Source organism: Zonotrichia leucophrys, unplaced genomic scaffold (assembly GCF_028769735.1).
Source record: "Zonotrichia leucophrys gambelii isolate GWCS_2022_RI unplaced genomic scaffold, RI_Zleu_2.0 Scaffold_1245_13512, whole genome shotgun sequence".
NCBI lineage: Eukaryota > Metazoa > Chordata > Aves > Passeriformes > Passerellidae > Zonotrichia > Zonotrichia leucophrys.
Genome location: NW_026993450.1, coordinates 1 through 5,821, shown reverse-complemented (window position 1 = coordinate 5,821; position 5,821 = coordinate 1). Strand labels below are relative to the sequence as shown.

The window sequence follows — 5,821 nt, the reverse complement described above, 5'->3', positions numbered from 1 at the left end:
CCCCATTTTTGGAGCCCCCAGCCCCATTTTGGAAGCCCCCAATTTGGACACCCCCAGACTCAATTTGGGAGCCCCCAAACCCATTTTTGGAGCCCCCAGACTCAATTTGAGAGCCCCCAGCCCCAATTTGGACACCCCTAACCCCAATTTGAGAGCCCCCAGACTCAATTTGGAAGCCCCCAGCCCCATTTTGGAAGCCCCCAGACCCAATTTGAGAGCCCCCAGACCCATTTTGGACACCCCCAGCCCCATTTTGGACACCCCCAGACCCAATTGGGAAGCCCCCAGACCCAATTTGAGAGCCCCCAGCCCAATTTGAGAGCCCCCAGACTCAATTTTGGACCCCCCAGCCCCAATTCGGGAGCCACTGGACTCAATTTGAGAGCCCCCAGACCCATTTTGGAAGCCCCCAGACCCAATTTGAGAGCCCCCAGCCCCAATTGGGGGGGCGTGGAAGACGTTGGGGATCTCGGGGTCCCTCCGGACTCGGGGTCCCAGCGGTGCCTGGGGGGGCACGGCCACCAGGAGCCCTGAAATGGGGAGGGGGCTGCGCTCAGAGAGACCCCCAAAAATGGGGGTTTGGGGGGGTTTTGGGGTGAATTTTGGGAATTTTTTGGGATTTTTTAGGGGGAATTTTGGGGATTTTTTTGGATTTTTTAGGGGGATTTTTGGGGTGAATTTTGGGGATTTTGGGGATTTTTTAGGGGGATTTTGGGGATTTTTTGGGGATTTTTTAGGGGGATTTTGGGGTGAATTTGGGGAATTTTGGGGATTTTTTGGGGGGATTTTGGGATTTTTTGGGGATTTTTTAGGGGGAATTTTGGGGATTTTTTGGGAATTTTTAGGGGGAATTTGGGGAGATTTTTTGGGAATTTTTTAGGGGGATTTTTGGGGATTTTTGGGATTTTTTTAGGAGGATTTTGGGGATTTTTGGGATTTTTTTAGGAGGATTTTGGGGATTTGGTGGGGATTTTTGAGGTGGTTTTGGGGGTGATTTTTTTGGATTTTGGGGTAAATTTTGGGGATTTTGGGGTTTTTTGGGATTTTTTAGGGGGAATTTTGGGATTTTTTAGGAGGAATTTTGGGAGAGCTTTGGGGGGATTTTGGGGATTTTTTACAGGGGATTTTGGGAATTTTTGGGTATTTTTAGGGGGAATTTTGGGGTTTTTTTGGGGGATTTTTAGGGGAGTTTTGGGGTGAATTTTGGGGAAAATTTTGGGGTTTTTTGGGGGTTTTTAAGGGGATTTTTTAGGGGGATTTTGGGGTGAATTTTGGGGATTTTGGGGGTTTTTTTGGAATTTTTGGGGGGATTTTGGGGTGATTTTTAGGGATTATTTGGGGAATTTTGGGGATTTTTTGGGATTTTTTAGGGGGAATTTTGGGGGAGTTTTGGGGGGATTTTGGGATTTTTTAGGGGGATTTTGGGGGTGATTTTTAGGGATTATTTGGGTGATTTTGGGGTGAATTTGGGGTTTTTGTGGGATTTTTTTAGGGGGAATTTTGGTGCATTTTGGGGGAGATTTGGGGTGAATTTGGGGATTTTTGGGGGATTTTTTAGGGGGGAATTGGGGGAGTTTTGGGGGGATTTTTAGGGGATTTTTTTTGGAGATTTTGGGGTGAATTTTGGGGATTTTGGGGTTTTTTAAGGGGGAATTTTGGGGGAATTTTGGGGTGAATTTGGGGAATTTTGGGGGTTTTTTGGGGGGATTTTGGGGAATTTTGGGGGATTTTTTGGGATTTTTTTAGGGGAGTTTTGGGGTGAATTTTGGGGATTTTGGAGATTTTTTTAGGGGGAATTTTGGGGGGATTTTGGAGGTGATTTTGGGGTGAATTTGGGGAATGTTGGGGGTTTTTTGGGGGATTTTTTTGGGGTGAATTTTGGGGATTTTTTGGGTTTTTTTTGGGATTTGATAGGGGGAATTTTGGGGGGTTTTGGGGTTTTTTGGGGGGATTTTTTTGGGGGAATTTAGGGGGAGTTTTGGGGTGATTTTGGGGGATTTTGGGGGATTTTTTAGGGGGAATTTTGGGGGAGTTCTGGGGTGAATTTGGGGAATTTTGGGGTTTTCGGGGGGATTTTTTAGGGGGAATTTTGGCGAATTTTGGGGTGAATTTGGGGGATTTTGGGGTTTTCGGGGGGATTTTTTAGGGGGAATTTTGGGGTGAGTTTGGGGGATTTTGGGGTGGGTTTTGGGGATTTTTAGGGGGAATTTTGGGGTGGATTTTGGGATTTTGAGGGGGAATTTTTGGGGAGTTTTGGGGGGATTTTGGAATGAATTTGGGCAATTTTGGGGTTTTTTGGGATTTTTTCGGATTTTTTAGGGGGATTTTGGGGGGATTTTTGAGGTGGTTTTCGGGTGTGGTTTTTAGGGATTTTTGGAGAATTTTGGGGATTTTTTGGGGTGAATTTGGGGAATTTTGGGATTTTGGGGGATTTTTTTGGGGAATTTTGGGGGAGTTTTGGGGGGATTTGGGGGTTTTTTGGGGTTTTTTTAGGGGGAATTTTGGCGAATTTTGGGGTGAATTTGGGGAATTTTGTGGGTTTTTTGGGGGATTTTGGGGAGATTTTGGGGTGACTTTAGGGGTTTTTGGGGGGATTTTGGAGGTGATTTTGGGGTATTTTGGGGCTGTTTTTGGAAGATTTTGGGGTAATCTTGGGGTGTTTTGGGGGTGTTTTTGGGGGGATTTTGGGTGATTTTTGGGTGTTTTTGGGGTGATTTTGGGGTGATTTTGGGGTGTTTTTTTGGGTGATTTTGGGGGGATTTTATGGGGATTTTTGGGGTGTTTTTGGGGTGATTTTTGGGTGTTTTTGGGGTGTTTTTGGGGTGTTTTTGAGGTGGTTTTGGGGTGTTTTTGGGGAGATTTTGGGGTGTTTTTGGGGTTTTTTGGGGGGATTTTATGGAGATTTTTGGGGTGGTTTTGGGGTGTTTTTGGGTGTTTTTGGGGTGGTTTTGGGGTGTTTTTGGGGGGATTTTTGGGTGATTTTGGGGTGTTTTTGGGGGGATTTTTGGGGTGTTTTAGGGGTGATTTTGTGGAGATTTTTGGGGTGTTTTTGGGGTGTTTTTGGGGTTTTTTTGGGGGGGATTTTGGGGGAATTTTTGAGGGAATAATACGGATTTTTAGGGGGATTTTGTGAGTATTTTGGGGAGATTTTTGGGGTGTTTTTGGGGTGTTTTTGGGGTGATTTTGTGGAGATTTTTGGGGTGTTTTTGTGATTATTTTGGGGTGTTTTTGGGGTGATTTTGGGGAGATTTTGGGGTGATTTTGGGGTGATTTTTGGGGTGATTTTGGGGTGATTTTGGGGAGATTTTTGGGGTGATTTTGGGGTGTTTTTGTGAGTATTTTGGGGTGATTTTGGGGTGATTTTTGGGGTGATTTTGGGGTGATTTTGGGGTGTTTTTGTGAGTATTTTGGGGTGACTTTGGGGTTGTTTTTGGGGTGATTTTGGGGTGATTTTGGGGTGTTTTTGGGGTGTTTTTGGGGTGATTTTGGGGAGATTTTGGGGTGATTTTGGGGAGATTTTTGGGGTGTTTTTGGGGTGGTTTTTGGGGTGGTTTTGGGGGTGATTTTGGGGTGATTTTGGGGTGTTTTTGTGAGTATTTTGGGGTGATTTTGGGTGTTTTTGGCCCCCTCACCGATGATCAGCGCCCAGTGCGCTCGGTGCCCGCGCCGCCTGCAGGGGGCGTGGTTGCTGTCGCCGTCATAGCTGGGGGGGTCAGGGAGCAACAACGGGACCCAAAGGGGACCCCAAAACCCCAAAGGGGACCCCAAAACCCCAAAAAGGAACCCAAAACCCAATCCCAGACCCCCAAAATCCCAAATGGAGACCCCAAATGGAGACCCTAAAACCCAAATGGAGACCTCAAATCCTAAATGGGACCCCAAACCCCAAATGGGACCCCAAAACCCCCAAAGGGAACCCCAAAACCCAATCCCAGACCCCCAAAATCCCAATGGAAACCCCAAATGGAGACCCCAAAACCCAAATGGAGACCCAAATCCCAAAATGGGACCCCAAAACCAGAAATGGGACCCCAAAACCCAATCCCAGACCCCCAAAATCCCAAAGGGAAACCCAAAACCCAAATGGAGACCCCAAAACCTCAATGGGGACCCCAAAACCCCAAAGGGAACCCCAAAACCCCAAATGGGACCCCAAACCCAATCCCAGACCCCCAAAACCCCAAAGGCAACCCCAAAATCCCAATGGAATCCCCACATGGAGACCCTAAAACCCAAAATGGAATCTCAAAACCCACAAATGGGACCCCAAAACCCAAACAGAGACCCCAAAATGGAACCTCAAAACCCAAAACCCAAAGGGGACCCCAAAACCCAATCCTAGACCCCCAAAATCCAATGGAAACCCCAAATGGAGACCCTAAAACCCAAATGGAGACCCCAAATCCCAAATGGAGACCTCAAAACCCAAAATGGGACCCCAAAACCCCAAAGGGGACCCCAAAACGCAAATGGGACCCCAAAAATCCCAAAGGGAACCCCAAAACCCCAATGGGACCCCAAAACCCCCAAAGGGAACTCAAAACCCAATCCCAGACCCCCAAAATCCCAAATGGAAACCCCAAAACCAAAGGGAGACCCTAAAACACAAAGGGAGACCCCAAAACCCAAAATGGGAACTCAAAACCCCAAAGGGAACCCCAAACCCCAAATTGGACCCTAAAATGCAAATGGGACCCCAAAACACCAAAGGAGACCCCAAAACCCCCAAAAGGAACACAAAACCCAATCCCAGACCCCCAAAATCCCAAAGGCAACCCCAAAACCCCAATGGAAACCCCAAATGGAGACCCTAAAACCCAAAGGGAGACCCCAAAACTCCCAAATGGGAACTCAAAACCCCAAATGGGGACCCCAAAACCCAAAAGGGGACCCCAAAACCCCCAAATGGGAACTCAAAATCCCAAAGGGAACCCCAAAACCACAAAGGGGACCCCAAAACCCCAATGGGACCCCAAAACCTCAAAGGGAACTCAAAACCCAATCCCAGACCCCCAAAACCCCAAAGGGGAACCCCAAAACCTCAATGGGGTCCCCAAATGGAGACCCTAAAACCCAAATGGAGACCCCAAAACCCCCAAATGGGACCCCAAAAATCCCAAAAGGGACCCCAAAACCCAAAGGGAACTCAAAACCAATCCCAGACCCCCAAAATCCCAAAGGCGACCCCAAAACCCCAATGGAAACCCCAAATTGGACCCTAAAACCCAAATGGAGACCCCAAAACCAAAATGGAACCTCAAAACCCCCAAAGGGGACCCCAAAACCCCAAAGGGGACCCCAAAACCCAATCCCAGACCCCCAAAACCCCCAATGGAAACCCAAAATGGAGACCTAAAACACAAATGGAGACTCCAAACCCCCAATTACAGACTCCAGACCCCAAAGGGAGACCCCAAAAGTGACCCCAAAAGGAGCCCCCAGACCCCAAAGGACCCCAAAAGTGACCCCAAAGGATACGGGACGAGCAGGGGCCAATCCCATCCCAGACCCCAAAAGGAGCCCCCAGACCCCCAAAAGGAGCCCCCAGACCCCAAATGAAGGATACGGGACAAGCAGGGGCCATTCCCATCCCAAACCCCAAAAGGAGCCCCCAGACCCCAAATTCAGACCCCCAAAGGACCCCCCAAATTGCGGATACGGGACGAGCAGGGGCTGCCCCAAACCCCAAACCCCAAATGTGACCCCAAATGGAGCCCCCAGACCCCAAATTCAGACCCCAAATGTGACCCCAGACCCCAAAGGGACCCCCCAAACCCCAAAAGAAGCCCCAGACCCCCAAAGGAGCCCCAGACCCCAAAGG

The 5,821-nt window shown here is 48.5% G+C and overlaps 1 long non-coding RNA gene across 1 annotated transcript; it reads right to left on the bottom strand.

The window, feature by feature from the left end:
• Window positions 1-376: 376 nt before the first annotated feature.
• Window positions 377-5,488, bottom strand: LOC135442126 (uncharacterized). The gene is made up of 3 exons (XR_010438620.1): window positions 5,479-5,488; window positions 3,633-3,703; window positions 377-530 (listed from the first exon to the last, which is right to left on the bottom strand). It is a non-coding gene; the product is annotated as an uncharacterized LOC135442126 (long non-coding RNA).
• Window positions 5,489-5,821: the final 333 nt, after the last annotated feature.